Source organism: Canis lupus, chromosome 21 (assembly GCF_003254725.2).
Source record: "Canis lupus dingo isolate Sandy chromosome 21, ASM325472v2, whole genome shotgun sequence".
NCBI lineage: Eukaryota > Metazoa > Chordata > Mammalia > Carnivora > Canidae > Canis > Canis lupus.
Genome location: NC_064263.1, coordinates 41,996,292 through 42,017,688, shown reverse-complemented (window position 1 = coordinate 42,017,688; position 21,397 = coordinate 41,996,292). Strand labels below are relative to the sequence as shown.

At 48.7% G+C, this 21,397-nt stretch overlaps 1 protein-coding gene and 1 non-coding gene across 2 annotated transcripts in view; one reads left to right on the top strand and one right to left on the bottom strand.

Moving 5' to 3' along the window:
• NAV2 (neuron navigator 2) overlaps nt 1–21,397 on the bottom strand; it is a 722,151-nt gene that overhangs the window by 682,077 nt on the left and 18,677 nt on the right. The gene's annotated exons all lie outside the window — the stretch shown is intronic.
• On the top strand, nt 6,312–6,461 carry LOC112667987 (U12 minor spliceosomal RNA). Its single transcript, XR_003141368.3, has one exon. It is a non-coding gene; the product is annotated as a U12 minor spliceosomal RNA (small nuclear RNA).

Sequence of the window (21,397 nt, the reverse complement as noted above, 5' to 3'; positions counted from 1 at the left end):
AAAACAAAGATTTACACATTGTTCTAAAATCCTGTAACTCCCTTTCCTTCCATTCCAAAGTGTGAGGTTTCTAGCACGGCGATCTCAAGGTCCCACCTTCTGGAAGGCTGGCCTTGCCTTCTATCACTATCTATTTTTTTCATGCCCATCATCTGCATTCAAATCACCTGAGGCTGGGACGTCTGGGTGGCTCAGTGGTTGAGCATCTGTCTGCCTTCGACTCAGGGCGTGACCCCGGGGGCCCGGGATCGAGTTCCGCATCGGGCTCCCTGCACGGAGCCTGCTTCTCCCTCTGCCTGTGTCTCTGCTTCTCTCTCTCTGTGCTCTCATGAATAAATAAAATCTTAAAATAAAAAAAAGAATGGCGCTCTTAAGGGAGGCCTGAAAATTTAAGAACTCTAAGTCAAATTACAACAAAGAGCAAGATTTAAAGAAAATTGATGACTTGTCCACAGTCGTTACTCTGAACCAGATTCCATTTTCATTGACATTAGAAAGTCCCCTGTCCTCTATTCACAGTGTCTAGGACTCTCTGGGTCAGGCGTCCTAAAGTCCACCGTTCCCTGGACAGCCAGGGCCCCTGTGCTTCATGCCACTTGGCAGCCTCACTCAACAGCCAGCACCTACCCAGTCCTGCCCTGGCACTCCAACAGAGGAAGAAAATACCTTTCTGTTCCACTTGGTTGGCAAAACTGGGAAGAGAAAGAAAATGTCCCATGGAGGAAAAGATGTGTGAGGTTCGGCAGCATCTCTGCTTCACCCCCCATGTCCCACCTCACAGTCTGTGCTCCTGCCTCAGCCACAGGAAGTTTCTTCAATGTTCTATGCTTCTCCATCCCCAGGCCACCCCACCTGCTGTTCCTCCTCCTGGAAATGCCTTTCCACCCTGAGAACTCCCTTTCTTTATGCAGCCTGGTGCTGGTGCCCTCACCCAGCCTTAGGCTGAGCTCAGGGAAGCTCTTGGTACCCTGGGTCTCAGCCTGTGCCTTCCCTATTGCTACTCCTCCCTTCCAGTTCAGCAGGAAGTCTGCTTGAGATTCTCTCTCTCCCATTCCCTCTGCCCTTCCCCTACCCCTCTAAAAAAAAATAAATAAATAAAAGCTGGGCCATCCCAATCTTGAACTTCGTAATACAGGTTCTGCACTGTCCCCTGTTGTCTCTGAGAATCTGTTCAAGCACATCTTGGGTCTCTATTGAGGTTCAGATTCAACATGCATTCCTGGAGCATCCATCACATGGTGGGGTTTTTTTTTTTCACAGGATCCATTAAATCAACCATATGAGATAGGTAGTATTATACTCATTCCACCCAGGAGAAAACAGAGGCTCAGACAATTAAGATGACTCACCCAAGATCACGTAGCTAAGACTGTGCAGGGCCATGCTTCAGCCCACATCCCTAACTTCAGAGCTCTTCTCATTATAAATTTATATCACTTTCTCATATCAGAGCTGTTCCTTCTATGTCACCCCACAGCGCCCAGCTCAACGCTGGGAACAAAAGAAATTTTATTGAGTGGTTTAACTTTTGTCTTGTATCCAGGCTTTTGGCAAGTAAATAAAGCCCTGCCAACTTATGGCTTAAGACTGTATCAATCTAAGATAATTTTCTTAGATTGAGAGGTCAAAATGCAGCTATATTTAAGAAGAGACTTGGCGGGAAGAGGGGGAGCATGAACAGATGGAACAATATCATCATTAATACCATGCACTCCCATGCACTTCTTTTCAAAACATTCAAACGTGTAGGCAAAGTGCAAAAAGGTAAAAATTGTCTGTTTCCTGAGGAAGCCAGGCCCAAGTGTGAAAAAATGACATGCAGGCAAAGACGCCTGGAGACTCTTATTTTTGGTACAAAAAAACATTTCTTTTCAGTTATTAGATTAATTTTGAAATTGCTTATACACTAGTACATATATCTGAGAATCAAGAAAATATGGGTAATAACACTAGCTATGTGGTGGCTGACTTAACGAGGCTTCACTTTGCAAAGTATCTATATATGGTCCTTGAAGACATGAACTCTGTTTCATCCATCATGAACTCCACGCAATCGTCGTATCAGTGCATGAATAAATAAACATATTTATCCAGAAACTACCTTATCACATGAATCAAATGATTTTAAACAGAATACATATGAACGAAAATTTAAATTGATTCCAAACAGCAATGAACTGAGATCTTAGTTGCACTGTAACCTTACCAACTTTGGGAATCATCATACTTTTTTTGTTTTGTTAAGCCATTCTAACGGGTATGAAATTGTATTTCATTGTGGCTTTAAATTGCATTTTCCTGTTTCCTAATGCTGAGGAACTCCTTTTATGTGCTTATTAGTCATTCCTGTATGTTCTTCTCAGAAGTGCTTATTCAAGTTTTTACCCCCTTTTTATTGAGTTGCCTTTTTATTGTCAATTTGTAGGAAATCTTTATATATACCAGATGGGAGTCCTTTTGCCAGATGTAGGCATTGAAAATATTTTCTCCCAATCTGTGGTTCACTTATTTCTGCAAAAGCGTGTTTTTGACAAGCTTGAAACACACTCCTATATATCCATCGGTCCCCGGCTCAGGGCAGAGGGGGGTGGGGTTGGGGGTGTAAGAAAGCCAGTGGTGAGTGTGTATCAAGCCCAGGGAAGGCTGCTGCACCACGTGCTTCCGAGCCAGATGCCTTGTTATATTAAGGCTGGGAGTTTCCATTCTTCATCTTGCGGTCCTTAGTCTGTCCCAAGGAGCTCATGTCCACTGGGTACCTGGAGAGTGTCTCAGGGTACACAGACATTAGGGTCAAGGACAAGGTTTACACCAGCAGCAGCACTCTCTGGGCAAAGGGAGGAGTAGAAAGTTCCATGTGCGCATGTGTCCCACATGCACATGATACCCATGATATTAGACATCCAACAACCAGCACCCAACTAAACCACAAATGACAGCAATACAACCCCATTCTAGATATTTCCAGAGATACCCTGTGTCAATTCACATTTGTTTTTGTCTCTCACATAGTCCAAGAACAGTCACACACAGTGATAAGGCCTGTCATGGCTAATGCAGACAAGGCCAAAAAAAAAAAAAAAAAAAGAGTTTGTATAACTTAGTTTTTTTTTTCTTTTTATCAAAATAATGCCTCTGTAGAATAGGAAACCTAGAAAGTACAAATAAGCAAAGGAGAGAAAAAACTCAAAACTCACAACCGCACTCCCCAAAGATTAACTCTTTAATATTTTAGGGTATAAACTTTTAGTCTCTTCTTTTGTATATATGTATCTATGCTTTTGTTTTTGTTTTTGAAAAATGGGTTCATGGAATACACTATTTTGTAATTTGGTTGCTCCACATTCTTACTGTGAATATTTTTTTCATATCATTGCATGTCCTTCTATTCCATAATGTTTAATGGCTGGGTGGTTCTCAATTGAATAGATGCGCCACAGTTTAACCAATTTCCTACTGCTGAAAATTTAGCTTGCTTCCAATTTTTCACTTAAATGCAACACTGAGATAAACATTTTAATAGCTAAATCTTTGAGCATCCAAGATTATTTTCTTAGAATAAATTCCCAGAAGTAGAATTGCTTGGTTAATAGCCATGCAAACAATTTTGGGTTTTGACACATATCGGACAACTGCTGTTTTACTAAAGGGAAAAATCTTTAACATTTATGAAGCTAGTATGCACCGGGTGCACCGTGCTAGAGGCTTTAGCTGCATTATGTCTCGCTCACAACAACCCAGCTGAGGCACAGGGCTGCTGAGGCACAAGCCGGGATCAGAACTCACTTGTGTCCCACCTAAAGCCTGTGCTGTTTCGAAACCCCACTCTCTCGGCCTCTATTTAATGTGGTACACAAGTGGGCTAAGGCCCTTCTGGGGACACTTGGGTGGCTTAGCAGTTGGGCATCTGCCTTTGGCTCAGGGCTTGATCCTGGAGTCCTGGGATCCCACATCGGGCTCCCTGCAGGGAGCCTGCTTCTCCCTCTGCCTGTGTCCCTACCTCTCTCTCTGTGTGTCTCTCATGAATAAATAAATAAAATTTAAAACAAACAAACAAAAAAGGCCCTTCTTAAGGGCTTTTATAAAAGCTCTATGTTATTGGTGGAGGAGAAGCTGACCACTATAGTAGTATATCTCAGTGACTTAACCCAATAGAGACGGCCCCATGTTTTCATCATAAGGCCAGCAAGGTGGGCAGGGGGGAGGTCATGGCAGGAGGTGTTCCATGCAGTCATTCAGGCTCCCAGGCTCCTACCACCTGTGACTCTCCTTTAAGTCTTCTAGGATCACAGACCGGAGGATTATTTTGGGCTGGAAGCAAGTATGTGGTACGCATCCCTTCTGCTCCTATTCTGTTGGCTAGCATTCATTGGCATGGCCCCACTTCCCTGCAAAGGAGGCAGGGACGTGCAATGGGGCTGTGAGCCCAGAAAGAAAACACAGATACGACCAGGCTCTAACAGGATCTGCCACTGTGTTGACGGCAACTGGCTGTTCTTACTAACCCCCAGTTAATTGGCAAAATCCACAAATCCCTCCCTCAGCCTAATAAAGACGTTCAGTGCACTCCCAAGCTGTGTGCTTTGGGGGCATGGGGAGCTGATAACAGTAACAGAAGCTAATGGTTATGTAGTGTGCTCTGTATACAAGGGAGTATCCTAAATGGGTGAGCACTCTAACTTTGGAGTCAGCCTACCTAGGTTCGAAATCTGGCTGTTAACTTACTAGCTGTGTGGCCTTGGGCAAGCTCCTTAACCCTCGGCTTCAGGTTCCTCATCTGGAAAATGGGGCGAATAATGGCACCCATATCACAGGTGGTTGTAAGGATTATATGTGCCATATCTTTAAAGTACTTGGGACGGGGGCACCTGGGTGGCTCAGTGGTTGAGCGTCTGCCTTCAGCTCAAGTTGTGATCCTGGAGACGCGGGATCGAGTCCCACATCAGGCTCCCTGCATGGAGACTGCTTCTCCTTCTGCCTGTTATTAGGGATAACATAAGGGATGCCTATTTATTTATGAATAAATAAATAAAATCTTTAAAAATAATCATAATAAAGTACTTGGCACAATGGCTGGCACAGATCAAACCTCATCTGAAATTTAGCTACTGTGGCTGGGATGCCTTGCCAGGCGTCACGCTAAGTGCTCTGAAGTTATCAGACTTCTCTGGGCCACGGTGGTCTCCTCTATAAAGTGGGAGTGATCATTTCTTGCCACTAGGCTCTTGTTGCAACATAGTGAAGTCATTCACGTACAGCACAGCCCAGCGTCTGGCCAGAGCGAGCCGCTCGGTGGACGGCAGGCCTGCTTGATGCCCCCGACATGTTCTGATTCATCGGGGGCGGCACAGTCGCCTCACCCACCCTGTGTTGCCGTCGAAGGTCACTGCCGACAATTCCAGGCTCTCATTCACTATTGGCCGAGGGGAAAAGAATTCTATAACCAAAGCCATCTCCTGCACTCAGCCCCTGTCCCATTGTGCACGGCGAGCATGGTGCTGCAAGCACATTATTCCACTCCTGAGGACGCCGTGCCCTTCCCCCTCGGGCTCCTATTCAGCTTAGATTAAAAAGGCACTGCCTTTCCCAGCTGCCTTTCTGAAATATTCATCCTGCACACAGAATTCCAGTGCACAAGGCAGCCCCTTCAGAAGCCTGGGAGACTTCTTTTTCCAGCAGCGTGCCCACCAGGAGGCCAGGTGGTGACGGGCCCACTGAGCAGCCTGTGGACTAGTCCTGGCCACCACCCAGCTGGCGCAGGACATGCTGCCCACACCAGCCTTCATCCTCTTAGGTCCTGCTTGGTGGCCTCACAGCTCCACTCTGCCCTTAGACACCCAGACAGGGCCTCTCTAAAAGGAATCTCATAAGTTCTGTGTCCTGGTCACCTTCCTAGATCTCCTACCTCCCTCTCTGTCTCTCCCTCAACCCAACCCCTATTTGGGCAGACATCCTAGATAAGCATATCTCTTTGGCCCCAAAGAGCCAAATCACCAATAACCGTCCATCTGCCCTGATGTTATATTTGGTTCACTTATGCCCGGGATATCCTCTCTCTCTCCCCATCCCAGCTCCCGGGATACCAGCATGCGTCAGAGCCTCAGACTGCCAACACTCTCATTCAATATCCTCTCCCCAGCCCCAGTCCCATTTTCCCTGGACAGTATGTTTGGTGGCCCTAAGCCACCTTGTCCCTCAAAAGACTCAGGGCCTCCCTATCTCCCATGAACTGCTCCACATGCTTGTCGGTAGAATGCCAGTGCACAGTTTTGCAAGTCCACCGATGCCTGAACTGTATTTAAATTCATCCATTCATGCCTTAAACTTAAGTAAGGAAAATAACGATTCGGGGTGACACCCGAATCCTCACTGCTAATGTGAGACAAATTTTTGAGCGGGTAAAGGTCGCCCCTAAAGTGACCCACCTACTTTGTGGGATGCCTGGGAACCAAACGATCTGCCCAGATTTAAAAAAAAAAAAAAAATTCATCCATTCACTCAAATATTTAAAGAGTTAAGAAAAATCTTTTAATTAATCATTTAAGGAATGCCTATGTCCAGTCACTGTGCTAGGTGCCAGGAGTACCGAGTCTAATAGGTCATATTCCTGCCTCCACCAAGCTCCCAGTCCAGTGGTGGAGAGAGACCAGGAAATAGATAATGAAGGGATAGCCCGACAGCTGTGAGGATGAGGACATGCTCAGACAGGAGAAATGCCCCAGCTTACAGGGTCAGCAACGGCTTCCCAGATGAGGCTATCCCTAGCTGAGTCTTAAACGAAGAGGAAAATCAGGCCCACAGGGTTGCTGGGGCAGCCTTCCAGGCAGCCAAGAGAGCAAGGGTGTAGGCAAAGAGGCAGGAAACAGCAAGGAACCATTACAACCCAGTTTGAACCACTAGATGGAGAGGTGTAGGAATTGGGGCTGCAGAGGGGTGAGCCTAGGTTGTGGTTACAGGGAGGGCCCACTCAGCCAATTTGCCCTGACTTTCCTTTTTCAGCACTGAGAGTCCCACATCCTAGGAATCCCATCCCCGCCCCCCCCCCGCCCCAGTGTCAAGCAAAGTGGGGCAGCTAGTCACCCTCATCGAAGAGCTCTTTGTTGAGTTGAAGGGCTTGGACATTTTGTAGAGGTGACCAGGAGCCCACGGAGGATCACAAGCAGGCAAGACACGATCAGATTTGTATTTACAACCTACGCAGAAGACCTGCTCCAACTGCTTCCGCAGCTGGGCCCAGTGGGCACATCAACCACGGCGTCATAACCTTAGAGCACACCGACCACCGATACTTTGCCCTGAAATCGAAGGCTCCGTCACTTGCTGCTGGCCTGCAGTCACAGAGGACACCACGGAGGGTCGCTGGAGATGGAAGCTCCTCCTCCTTGCACACCCACGCGGCTCACGGTAACCTCCTCCGAAGCACTCCACTTCCTGAGCGTTAGATGACAAAACATAGAAATTCCGGAGACAGTCCAAGCATGTCGTGGTCCAGCACGACTTCCAGCTAGTGCCAGACTTTCAGAGCCCCGGGGATAATATATCTAATGCAAGGGGACACCAGTTGCCTAAGGAAATCCGATATGGAGAGAATCCCACTGTCACAGGCTTGATGGATATCGATATTGCTGTGTGGGTTCAGATCTCATTGAGGCCAACTAGATTGTTTCCAGAGCAAAGAGAAGACGTACTCTATTATTTATTAGTTTTATTTGTTTGCATAAAAAGATTCCGCTTACATGGCTAATTGCAAGTAATACAACAACCAGGGGGTGAGGAGGATCAGAACAAAAGGGATGTCGGGAAGGTAAAAACCATCCCGGCAGTATTTATCCCTTCCGCAACTATAGTTCAGGATATTAATTATATAACGTTATTATAAATGTCTATAATTATAGACATTATAGCTACCCAAAATATTCATTAAATCTGTCCTTTGAGATGTTCTGTGGGTGCTGCGGAGGGGCCTGTTAAGCTCCCGGTGCTGGTGGAGGCAGGAAGTGCTCCCTGGGGAGGCTCGGTGGGCAGGTGAGCGGGGCCTGCCGGGTCCCACGCAGACAGCAGAGGCAGGAGGAAGGCACGCGGGTCTCGGGGGTCCCTGGCAACGCAGGCCGTCTGGAGGGAGGCGGAGAAACCCCCCTGAGAAGTACCCACTGGGCATGCGGTCAGCACCCCAGGGACACGGCCGGTCGGGCGATGCTAGGGGAGAGAAGAACCAGGGCGGCGGAGGGGGCCAGGCCCAGCAGGCGTCGGGGCCAAGGCGACTGCCACTGTCCCGTCCCTACCCCTCCCTCCATAGCGGCCCCTCAGGCGTCTGCTTCAGAACATAACCAGCAAACGGAAAGGAGACGGACATTTCCTAGTGACCGAGTGTCAGGCCTGGGCACACACTTCTTCCAGAGGTCACTTGGAATTTCTCCGGTCACTGTCACGGCTTCGTGGCTCCCCACCCGACTGCCATCCTCCTGTCGGGTAACGGGCCTTGCGCTTACTCTCTCTCCAACCCTCCCGGCTTCTGCACCCTGTCCCCGGCCGTGGGCGTCCCCGCTCCCTGACCCCCTCCACCTGGCCTGCCTGACCCTGACCCACGGGGCAAGCCCGCCGGCCTCCCTAGCGGCTACATGAGCCCAGGGAGCTGACCTCCCCTGCACGCCGTGCAGCTCCGCTGCCGCCGTCGCCTCCGTTAGGACGCAGTCTGGGGGCAGCCTGGGGGGCTCAGCGGTTTAGCGCTGCCTTCGGCCCAGGGCGTGATCCTGGAGACCCGGGATCGAGTCCCACATCGGGCTCCCTGCGTGGAGCCTGCTTCTCCCTCTGCCTGTGTCTCTGCCTCTCTCTCTCTCTCTCTCTCTCTGTCTCTCTCTCATGAATGAATTAAAAAAAAAAAAAAAAAAGACTCCGTTTGGGCAGCAGCATCCCCAGGAAACCTCTCTGGGCCGGTCCCGGCACGCGCTGGGAGAGGAAATCAGGAGAGGGCAAGCGGCTTGCCTGACCACACCAACACGGAGCGGGCAGGGCTGGCCCCAGGCCCACGAGCACCCGCAGAGCCACGTGCCTGACGCGAGCCCGGAGCCCGGGTTGCGGACCCCAGAACTACAACAGACGCCCCGTCCCCAGGGTGCTCAGCGGCTGGCCCGGCCCACTTCTTGCCAGAACCCCCTCACAGGGCCCGGAATGTGCGTACGGATCATCCATTCTCTCCGGGCAGAAAGACACAACCAAAGGTAGCGCCCAACCTGTTCTGGGCCGGGCACCTGGAGGCTCCGGGGGACAAAGTCGGCCTCTGCGACAGGGAGCGCTTTCCGGGCCAGCGGCTCCCCCCGGGCTCCCCCGGGCACCCCACCCCGCGCTCCACAGGCCATTCCCGTGGCGATCGGAGCAGCATTTGTCCCCAGCTTTGCACTAGGCCAGCTATCAGGGACCCAGTGCACACACGGCGCCGCCACCCCGCGCCTGCCAGGGCGCTGATAAGGTGCCCTCGCGGGGTCTGGACCAGCAGCAGCAGCCCGGGAAGCGCGGGGGCCCCGTGGAGCCAGAGGCACGCTGCCAAGGCATCAGGTCAGGGGTAGAGCAACAAAGAACGAAATAACACCCCAAAGCACCGAGGGCTGCACACAAGAATGAAGCAGGCCCCCCCAGCAGCCCGCCCCACCCTGTTTTCCGATGGCTTCAAAGGGTCCCCTGCAACTTGGAAGCGGGAATCCAGATGCCAGGTGTGCAGGGGCCCGGTCCGTGACAGCCAAGGCAGGGGGAGAGGTGTGTGTGCAGTACACACCACTTCACGGCGCTGGGAGCTGGTCTCCCACACGCTCCGGGAAACCCTCTCGGCCCTCCCCAGAGAGGAGCTGTTAGTTCCAGGCCCAGGCAGCTCCGCCCCGTCAAATGCTGCCGCCCCCCTCATCTTCCACCTGCCTCCCCCAGCCCCACCGTCTTAATCTATTCAAAAGGCTGTTACCCAAATGAATCTTCACTCGCTTCCCATCCTTCTCCGCAAGCTGTTAGACCCTGGCTCCTGACTCCTTCAGCTTTCCCAGAGAAAACGCCTCCTCTAGTCTCCCAAAGGAGTGAGACGAGGTGGAAATCCTGGGGGTCTTGGTGGGATGGCCCAAGCTTTGCACTAGGAAGCAGAGACCCGGCTGGCCATTGTCAGTAAATCCCTAACCTCTCTGGGCTTTGAGAGTTTTGTCTGTACGTTAGGTACGAAAGTACTTTATTCTGAATACCCAAGTCATGTTTGGAAACTTCTTCCAACTCAAAGGTCTATGATCAAACCCAAGTCCACGGTCCACCACCTTTCATCCATACATTCTATGTGCGAGGAACACAGAGGGAAGAGGGGTGGTCCCACCCCCACAGAGCCCATGCCTAATGGAGAGTCAAGCATGCAACTATCCAAACACGGTAAGAGGCACAGGCACGTTGTAGCCCAGGGCTCTGTGGGAGCTGAGAAGAGCCTCCATATCTGCCTGGAAATGGGCAGAACAGAGCAGGGGATGAACTAGAGGTTAATGGATGGGCAAGATGGGCAAAGGCTCTCCAGGCTGAAGGAAGAGCCAGTGCAAAGGCATGAGGCTACTGGAGAGCTGGGGCAGCACCCCACCAAGCTCCTGGACCACATCCCTATGTCCCCTGTTCTTATTACCTGCTTGAGACAGCACAGTCAATACTTTTCAGCTTTTTACAGGCCCAGACCCTTTGTGCTACTAACAAGAAAGTAAGATCTGGAAAAAAGATAGGATCAGAACCATGTCCTTCTTGTCTGGTGCCCTTTGCCCACCTCATGCGTTCACAGACTTCTCTGGGCCACCTTATCACTTAAAGTTCGAGAACACTGGGAATGTTATTCCTTCTGGAACTATCTCCACCCCACTACTTTCTGGACAACTGAGCTCAACATAGAGTGCCATAATGGGAGGGCAGAAAAGTGGTGCATAGGAAACATACCACTCAGGGAAATAAATGCTTATTAAATACACAAACATGTCAAACCTCTGCTTTAGCATCACTTCCTCCTTGAAGCTTTCCCTGACTACTGATTCAGGCCAGGTGTCCCTCCTTTATTTTCCCAGAGCCCGGATGCTAATGCCTGAGCACCTGTCATACTTTTCTATAACTATCCCTCTATTCACTCACTACCTTCCCTGCCAAACTGGGCATTCTAGACATTGTCTGGTATACAGTAGGTCCTCAATGAATGGTTTTGGATGCATGGATGGATAGATGGGCAGAAAAACAAGCCTATTTCCTTGTGAGACAGTGTGAAATTGTAGGAAGAACTTGAAACCCAAAGGGAAGACTTAGATTCAAGTGCAGGTCCACCACCATTGGCAATATGGCTCTGGATGGCTTTCCCATCCCTCAGAACCTCCGGCCCCTCTTCTGTGCTAAGGGAATCTGAATGTACCTACAACCTGGTCATGAGATTTGAATGTGATCACCCCTGTGAAGGTGCTTTGTAACCTACCGAGTGTTGGGTACATGGTACCTGTATTTACCAATTAGGATGCTTCCAACAGCAAACAAAAGAAAACCCATTTTAACTTAGCTTAAACAAGGAAATGTCTTGGCCCGCCTGACCAGATATGCATGACTAGGAAACATTTTGAGCAGGAATTATAGAAAGTAGAAAACATGAATTTTCCTAAAACAATCTCCGTAAACTTGCCTTTTCCTCCGTGGCATGTCTGGCTTTAAAACAGCAAGCTTTTAGCAGTCACACCCAACCTGAATGAGAACTAGAGGCCACCTATAAGAAAAAAGTCTGTGGCTGTATTGTAGCTGTTTGTTTAAGCAACAGGTTACGCCTAGAGACATTCAATTCTTTTGCCTCGTCTCTCCCGAAATCCTCTTCAGCCACCCTGCCTAGATATTTACAGTGATATCTGTGTTTTTAATAAAAATGAATCTTGGGAGGAAAGGCTAATAAAATAATCATAAGCACAGTACCCACCTACCATCAGCACCAGAAGATAAAAAAATAAAGAGCTACAGGAATGCCAAGAGACAATAACATGGGATTCTTTTGTTGAGACCTTCCAGGGGACCTTAGTGTTTTGTTAGGTAAGGGTGACGGGACCTGAACACCTGCACAGATGAAAGCACGAGGCTCTCATGTAATTCTGTAGATACATCCAGATGCATGCAAGCCACAGCACCCAGCAGGTCATGCACAGAGACTGCCAACTGTACTCCCCAGAACAGCGTCAGCTGTTGGAAACTTCTAGTACCTAATTTAATAGGAGGGCAAGGCTTGGAGAACAGGAAATTCAGACTGATGCAGAACAAGAGCTGAGCTTGAAGGGGAGGGGGTAGTAATTAAAATGCAAGCCCTAGGAAAAGAACAGCCCAGAAGCATTCTGCTGGAATGGAAGGAAAGGGAGCAGCAATGCAGTCATTGCCTTGCTTTCTCAATGCGTGGTCTCTGGTCTATACCCACCTTCCTCCAGGGTGAATTTAGACATGTCTGATTTTGAGCAGCTGCAGCGAGAAAATGGTGCTCCTGTAGGCATCTCCTGCCATAACTTCATGAAGAATCTTTACCCAGATGTGTAGAGGGGATTGTGGAAAGGCACAACTGGTTGCCACCAACCAAGAAGTTGGACAAATGTCCAAGAAGTTGGACAAGAAGTAGGGAGTGGCTCCAGGTAGCCTGCCTTGGGCTAAAATTTGCAAGTGTCATCGTCCAGGAGCAGCTGTCGATGTGGCCAGAGAGGCGGACGTCAGGGTCCTAGTCCCCATCCAAAGGCTGGGTGAGCCAGGCAGCATCCAACCGAAAGCGTCAGATACAATCAAAGTCCGTCTTTGTGTACCAGAAGGACCGCCAGTCAGAAGGGAGGTGGGGCAAGGTCCTGATAAAGGCACAGGGATAAGCATCAAATCCAAAGAGAAGAAAAACCCTTGTAGGGGGATTAAGCGATATCAAGGACGCCAAAGTGCCAGGTAGGACAAACAGCGGGGGGACAAGGTGAGGGGAAGGTTACATATTCTGAATATCCAGATTCTGAACTGTCCTGGATTCATGATATTTCCAGAGTTCAGCCTTCTTAAGATCAAAAGGAGAGACGGTTAAAATAAAAAGAAAGAAGGAAAGGAGTTGACCCAGCTCAGCAGCTTCTGATTGGATTCTCTTGCTGTTTCTTCCTATTGTGCAGGGTAAGAATGGATACATAAAATATGCTTAGATAATTGCAACATAAAAGCTCAAAATAACCGGCTTCTGCAGAAGCACAGGGAGTGACTGGGGATCCCTCAACTCTGTGCCACGCGAGGATACACCATGGTGCCCCAGGACCATCCAATTGACCCTAGGTCACCCCCATTATCCTGCACCAGGCACTGTGACAAATCATCCTTAGGCGAGGACAGTGACGAGGGGTTTTGTATAAACAGATCATTATTTTTAAAGACCTTTTAAGAAAAATTATCTTTGAATGCATCGGGTATTTAGATTCCTAGATAAATGGTCATCTATTGGAGCTGACAAAGAGTTACAAGTGCCAATTACTGTACACATAATAAATAAGACAACGAGATTATTTGTGAAGTCAGAAAAGTGCATGTTTCAGGGGTAAAAACAGATTGGTCATACGTGTGGTAAATTATGGTCATAATACACTACCTGCATTGCTATGAAATGCACATACTGAGTTTTGCTGTCTGGGCAGCCAAGAGAGATCTATCCGTGTTTAAGGATTTGATAATACATTTGATATGATCATAATTAATTTGATAATATAAATTATTATCAGAATAACTCAATGTAGTGTTATCATGTAGGTGATCTTGATTAAAACCATTATACCTTTTCTGAGGGGGGAAAAAGCCTGTGGTTTGGGGTTTATCACCTCCTTCAGCCTCCACTTGCTCACCTATAAAACTGGGTACCTTACTGCTCTTCTGATTCTTTCATTCGACATCTAACAAACATTCATCAGCCCCTGACCACGTGCAGCCACATCCCAGGTACAGAGGTGAACAGGATAATGCATTCGCCTTTGTGGATTTTACATGGGTGGGTGGGGGGAGACCATCAGCAAACAAGTATACAAATCAGCATGCGATGCCACGGTAGATAGGGTAAGTGCTCTGACCAAAAAACAAGGGCAGGGTACAGGCACAGAGTGGAAGTAGGGGTCCTGCAGGAGGAGCTGGTTTGGATGACGTATCCAGTCCACATCTTTCAGGGGAGGTGCCCTGAAGGGAGGGCAAGGCAGCCATGCGAACACTGGGGGAAGCGTTTCCAGGCATGGGGAATGGCAGGTGCAAAGACTTTAAGGTATGGAAGTCACAGACAGGTTCAAGGAATGGCCCAAAGGTCACTGTGCCTCATGGTAAGTGAAAAGAGGGTGAAGAGGCAGGCAGAAGCAAAGCTTTCTTTTAGACTTCCAGGTGGGGTGTATGAGCCCGGGGCACAGGTGTACACTTGGGTCTGGAGGCATACACAGATGTTAACACAGCAAGCATGGAAGGTAAAGCCTAAGGGCTGGACAAGCTCACCTATGAAGTCCTCGAGAAGAGAAAAAAAGGACTGAGGACTGAGCCTAGGGGCACGTGACATTCAGAGAAAGAGCCAATGAAAGAGGCTGAACGTTATTAGTTCAGGTGAAACTGGACTAATGAGGTGAAACCATTAGTACGGCAGAAAAAGCAAGAGAATGTGAATATTGCAAGGAGAGGGAGCGATCTGGTTTTGCAGGAATGATACAGGGTAACATAGGTTAAAGTTTTAGCACAGTGTCCAGCAAAGAGAGGACTCTCGAAAATGTTACCTGCCTCCTCTAGTTTCAGAGAGAATCCGGTAGCACAGGATTTCAGATGAGGGGGAAATCAGCAGAGACTGGAGAAAGAACCAGTATTCCCCACCCCAGTTTAAAAAAAAAAAAAAAAAAAAGACTGGTTAGGGTTAACACGAATTTCTCCTAGAAACCCCAACAGCCCAAATGGCCAAATGTTGTGAAATGTTTATGATACGCTGCTGCCGCAGCAGGGAGGCCCTGAAACCTGGTATCTGCAGCCACTTCTCAGCATTACTTATTACCCAAACCTCACAGGCCTGGCCTTTCCACCAGCTCGGGCGGCGGGCTGGGATTCTGAGGCAGGGTTCAGGCTCACTCAGCATGGAGCCATTCTTTTTTGTGCACCATCCTTCAAGCTCGGGGACATGGGGACCTGGTGCTGGAGGCCCCCCCGCTCCCCTCTGCAGGCATTCACAGACATCCGGAGGAAGCAATGGCAGCCCAGCTCTGTTGTCCCTCTGAGCAGCTAGAAAAGGTCTCGCTGACAACCATTTAAGATCCAGGCCACGCTCCATCCGAAGAAAATACAAACCCAGCTGTCATCTAACTCACAACAAATGTGGGCCCTCCAGTGGTGATCTGAATGGATGGAGCACCAGAGAAAGCTGCCAGACTTCAAAGGATAAAGGGACCTAATGGAAAGAACCAAAATAATCCCTCGTTGAGCACTTTTCAGCTGGGGAAGCACATGCACATTCATGGTTTCATAAGATCTGTGGCCATAAATAGGATGCTACCCCGCTTTTACAAACAAGGAAACTGAGACAGAGGGGAACTGGTTTACCTGAAAGCACATGATGCATTTAATAGCAAAGCTAGGATTATATGCAGGTTTCCTGGCTCCTTGCCTGCAGGGCTACCACGAGGATTGAGTGAGATATGGAAATGGGTGTGTGTAGGATGCTGAGATGCCAGGCCTCACAAACCAGAATTAGGAGAACTGAATTTTGGAGCTGAAATCCCGACTAACTAATCACCAGACAAGTTACCCTTAACCTCCCCAGCCTTCAAGTACCTCACCTGATGGTACCTCCCTCCTTTTCGAACCATGGTAAAAATCAAATGAGAAAATGGAAAGCACACTCTCTGGTACACCCTAAGCGCTCAATAGGTATTTTCAATAGCAATAACAATTATTTTCCACTATTTGAGTGGCCTTGGGCAAGTTGCTTCTCTTTGTTTTTTTTGGGAGTTAGAGGTGTCCTTACCTAGAAAACGAGGGGAAGCTAAACTAGGCTCAGTCAGAAGGTGGTAAGAACATGGTGATTCGGAATGAAGACTGGCATCAGGTGGTGAGGTTTGGGTGCAGGCTCCTCTGAAAGTTACTGTCTCAAAACCACATTGCCCCATCAGTAAAGTGAAGATGAGAAACAGTACCTACCAGCTGAGGTTTTTCTGAAGATTACATGAAATAACGCACATGGAATTTTTAGTACGGAGTAACACATGATAATAATAAGTGCACAATAAAACTTGGTTAATGAAGTTGTTTCCACTTTTCTGCAGTTCTTTTCCAACAATGGCAAGATCATACAAGACAATGTGCTTAAGGACCACCACCCTCCACCCCAGTCTTCCATCTGTAAAATGGGGGCTTGGTCTATAGGGTCTCAAAGATCCTCCACCACTGACATTCTCTGGGGTTATGGGTATCTCAAGGCAATGCCTCTTCCCAAGGAGCTGCAGAGTCTACCCAAAACTCAGAGTTGGAGAGCCCAGCTGACTGCTGTTACACAGCTTGGAAGCCACTTCTCCTGGCACATGTCCCCTTAGCGTTAACTGTCAGCAAACCCAGCCTTTGAAGCAACTGCAAATGATGTATCTGTGCAGGATGGAGAGTCAGCAAGTGCCGGCGCCATGTCCTCCTCCATGCTTACCCAACTCCATCCTCTGACTTAGCACATTCCTGGGTCATTTCAGGACACAAAGGAAGTTTCAGAGGAAAGAGAGGACGGTTCTCCCCCTTCCTTCCTAAATATATACTCGACTCCCTGTTGTAATTACTCTCCTTTCGGTCCAAAATATTTAGCAGAAACATTTGAGAAGCGGGCGAGCACCTGCCACCAAGCGATGTCACATGAGGCCTCTACTGCTCAGAGTCCCCTGATATCAGATGACATACTCTCTCCTGCACAAAAGCTGCATCTGGGTAATTAGAATCAGACTCTGCAGCAGAGTTTGAGCAAAACTTGCTGAACAAAATGTTATCATGCAGCTCCCTCGCTTCCCCCATCTCCCAAGACCAGCTCAATGAAAAGACTTGTCCAATAAGAAGACTTAACCATTTCCTCATTAGCCATTCTTTCACCCATTCAGGCCAAATTGGTATTTGATGCAACAGGGAAATGTGTCGAGTACATTATTAATCAAGTTCAGCAAAGGAAAGGTCAGGGGGGTTACGGGCACAATTACGGGATATGGGCAACAGGCCAATGAGAGAGCGCGTCGGGGAGGAGGGGGAATCTATGGCAATGAAATTATGGAGGGTTATGAATAGTTGGAGGCAACTGAAGGGCTGATATTCTGCCCAAGCTGGACACGTGCGAGGCTTCTCTCAACTGTTTTCAACTGTTTATTATTATTATGGGGAAAACGTCTTGGCTCCAAGGCAACCAGTACAGAGAAGTGAACCCAGAAGGCCTCAACCTGGTCTTGGGAACAAGAATCACTCGCTGCCAAAAATTCAATTGGAAATGTATCAGACTGGTTAGAGCTCCAACGAGGAAAAAGATGTCAAGGTGCCCACCGAAGGAAACTAGGCTTGTTACCTTTCGATTTTCTGATGCAGGTGCTCGATATTCTCAACAGCCCCGGGGGGTGGAGGGGTGGGGCATGGGTCTCCAAAAGACTTTTCCAGATAAAGTATGCTGGGGTCTGGAAATGGCCCCCGAACTGCCTTAACTGGGCATTGATTCTTTAGAATCGATGTGCATTTAATTCTACACACACACACACAAATGGTAGCAAAACCATCAAGAAGGTCTCCCAAGGGCACAGCACAAAGAAAATCTCTGAGGAAGTCCCCAAAGTTTGCAAAGGATGTTGCACCAGAAGTCAACCACACAGCGTTAAAACCCTCAATCCCTGTAAACAGGCGTGGCTATGGAAAAAGGGCTCACGTTAAACTATAGCACAGAGAGGATGATCCATCTAGTTTATCAAACACAGAGAACACCAGGCAGAAACGAAGTTGCGGTCATTTTATAAAGGTTCTTAGATTATTAATCTGAATCGTCAATGAAAGCTTTCATTAAGTTGCACCCTAGGAATTGATTTGCAATGGGTCGCTCCAATGTGCTATGCAAACTTGCTGTAGAAAATTAGTCATCCTAGACTCCCTAAAGAATACAGACATGACATCCGGGCATCTGTTAAGTTTGCTCAAAAACATATGCGAGCCTTTTTTTAAAGAACCATAATTACATCCTGCTGAAACCTCCAAGGACCCCGCTAACTGCCTTTGTATTACAACATCCATTTCCCACTTAGGCAGGCTCGGCTCTGCTATTTAGATGTGCGTTGCAATCTGCTTGCTCCTCCAGCACACTTTCTTGGCTTGAGGCTACAAACGGTCAGGTCCTTCATGCTCAAGACACCGGACTTAGAAGAAGCAAGAGTCACAGGGTGGTGTGCGCATGCACCCTTTGTTAAAATGAAAGCAGGAATGTAAAGCCAAAAGGGAATTTTAGCACTAATCTAGACCAAGTCTCTCATTTCAGATGCTACTCTCAAGACCAGAGAGGCAAGTGGAAGGCCCAATGTCACACAGCTTAAACATGAAATGGCAGAGCAATGAAAAGATTAGGCTCTGGTAAGACAAACAACAAATCCATGTGCTATTATTTATTTGCTGTGTGGCTTTGAGCAAAGCACTTCACTTCCCCGAGTCTCAGGTCTTTCATTTATAAATGGAAACAGTGTCTGGGATTAAAGAAGCACCCAAGGAACATGAGCTGTCAGTCTCCTTTTCACTGTCACAAGCATGACCTATTTCATCCTCCAAACAATGTTACAAGGGGCGGGGGGGACTGGAATTACCTAGCCTCGTCATACAGACGAGAAAGCAGGGGCTCACAGTAGCAGAATGACTCTTCCAAGGTCACACATCCCCAGGTCCAGCTTCTCACAATCCTGCTGAAGTGGGGGGGGGGAGCTGAGCCCCATTCTGTATCCTACCGGTTTGCTTGACTTTACCCAAAGATGAACAAGCAGGTTTGGCTTGGAAGGAGGAAGCCTGCTTATTTGTGTCTGTAGGAGAGCAGAATTATCATGGCCACCATTCTCAGGGCTTCAAATCCTGCAGGGCCTCTGGGTCTGGCTGGCTGTTCCCTGCCCCGGGGAAGGGAAGAGAAGAGTTGCATCCCCGAACCTGCTACTGGAGGTTGGGAGCATGTGTATGGCCGGGGGCGGGGGGGGGGGGGGGGGGGACATATTACTTCCTCAGGACTCTCCTGCATGTTTTAAAGCTGACATCAGAGTACTTGTCAATGCTCCATCAGCCTGCCCTCCTGACCCCTAAATCTGGCCTTTGGGAAAAATCTAATTGCCTACTCTGAGTGACACCAGAGCCACGTGAGAGATAAAGTTATATACAGTCATTTTGTGATTATGTTTCCTAATGGGAGGAGAAATGCATTGAACGCATTGAATGAATGCATGAGTGAATGAATGAATGCACACCAGGATTATTTATGCTAAGCTCTGGAGTGCAATAGAATGATGTCTCCATTACTGTGTCTTCTGGGAACTCAGCCCCTGTAAGGCCGTTAGTCAAGGACGGAGCCACGAGGAAGCCGCTGGGGCTGTCTTTAATACAGACCCTAAATATCAGGCCTCTCTAAGCTTCACTTTGGGAAGGTTTCCAGTCCTTAGGCCCACAAGGATGGAAACACAGCTCAGGCAGGATGGGTTACTAGGGGGGATACCATCCCACAGGGAGGCAGAGAAGCCTCCAAGGGCAGATGGGCTAGAGGTATGTCATCTTATTTAATAGAGCCTATCGGAGGCTTTCTGAAAAAGCTACCACCATAGGCAATACCCTATATCCTTGCATTTGTCCATTTAGTGATTCATTCACTGCATGAAAAGTTCTTAGAGAACCTACAATGTGCCAGATATGAGGCCAGAAATACACGAACAAGTAAGACTTGGCCTGAATCTTTGAAAAGCTCATTCCTAAGTAGGAGAGACAGACAAGGAAACAGCTGTCCACAATGAAGTGTGAGAAGTCCACCACAGGGGTCAGCTCTAGGGGCCCTGGAAGTACAGGGGAGGGGCCCCCAACCCAGCCAGGAAGAAGGTGGCCAGAGAAGGCTTCCCAGAAGTGACTCCTGATCTGAATCTTCAAGGAGGACAAAAAGATCTAGCATGGTCAGTAGGTGGTTGCTGAGGGAACAGCAAATACAAATTACAGATGGTGCTGTGTGACAAGGATTGAGGGCCTGGTCCTGGGTTCCTCTGGGCATGACAATTCTGGGCCTCAGGGTCCTTGTGTACACAACAATGACTCTAGATTTAAAGCCCCAAATATCAAAGCGGGGAAACCAACCAGACCTAAGAAACCTGCCCTCAATGGTGCCCCCCCAAAAAAGTGCATAGCTGACACAAGCCATGGTTGGAACAGTCTAGCAGCTACTAAACTATAGCTATTTATTAAACCCCAGCTAGTTGTCTGTTTAATATTTGGGAGTAGTGGGATAGAGTCAGGCGTAGCAAGGAGCTGCTATGTATCAAGCTCTCACTATGCCTTAGACGGTCTCAGTGTTCTCTGAGAAGCATTTTTCTCCCCATTTTACAGATGAAGAAACAGGCCCAGAGCCGAGAAGCAATTTGGATAGGGTCCTAGCCCAGGGGTCTGTTGGGTTGTGGATCCAGCTCTTCCCAGGACATCCGTCTGCCTCCCACCCACCAATGGCCACTGGAGCAAGCCCATCCCAGGGACCCGAAGCCTTTCCTCAACTCAACACCCACGTTCTTGTCCAGGTAGGAGCTCCTGGCTCCCCTCTGCAAACCGGCCTCACAGGGAAAGCTGCAGAAACGCAACTCTCCTAGGCGAACTGAGCAGAGAGCAGCCCTGGCCCCCCTACAAGTGAGGGGCGCCCCTCGACAGCCCTCCCTCTGACCTCCCAGAGCTGCAGACCTAGAAGAGCCCCATGGGGCATGTACAGCCCTCAGGCGCCACTGCTGCCTCTCTGCACCACCAGCCCTGAGCTCCAGGGAGCCACAGTCTCCTGACATCATGCCTCCTGGTAACCCGACCCCTGATGACCGCTCCCTCCTCAGCCCTTTTGGGCCCATTGTAAGGGCACAGGGGAGAGAGGTCAGCCCCCAAGGGGAAGGAGCCAGGTGGGGATCTTGTGAGTGGCCGCTGAAATGAGAGATAATTTTGGTTATTGGCATCTCCCACAGGACTTCCCCATTCTCAGAGCTGCTTCTAATTCTCTGGCTGCTTGGAGAACAAGACCTGCTTCAGTTCACACTAAAAGAGCAAGGGTGGCTCTCCCTCTGGGCTTACCCTCTGCATTAGCTGGCCAAGCGCAGAAGCAGGTTTAGTCAGGTGCTTTTTTACTCTAAGAAGATAAACACTTGTGAATAGACCCTTTATTTAATCA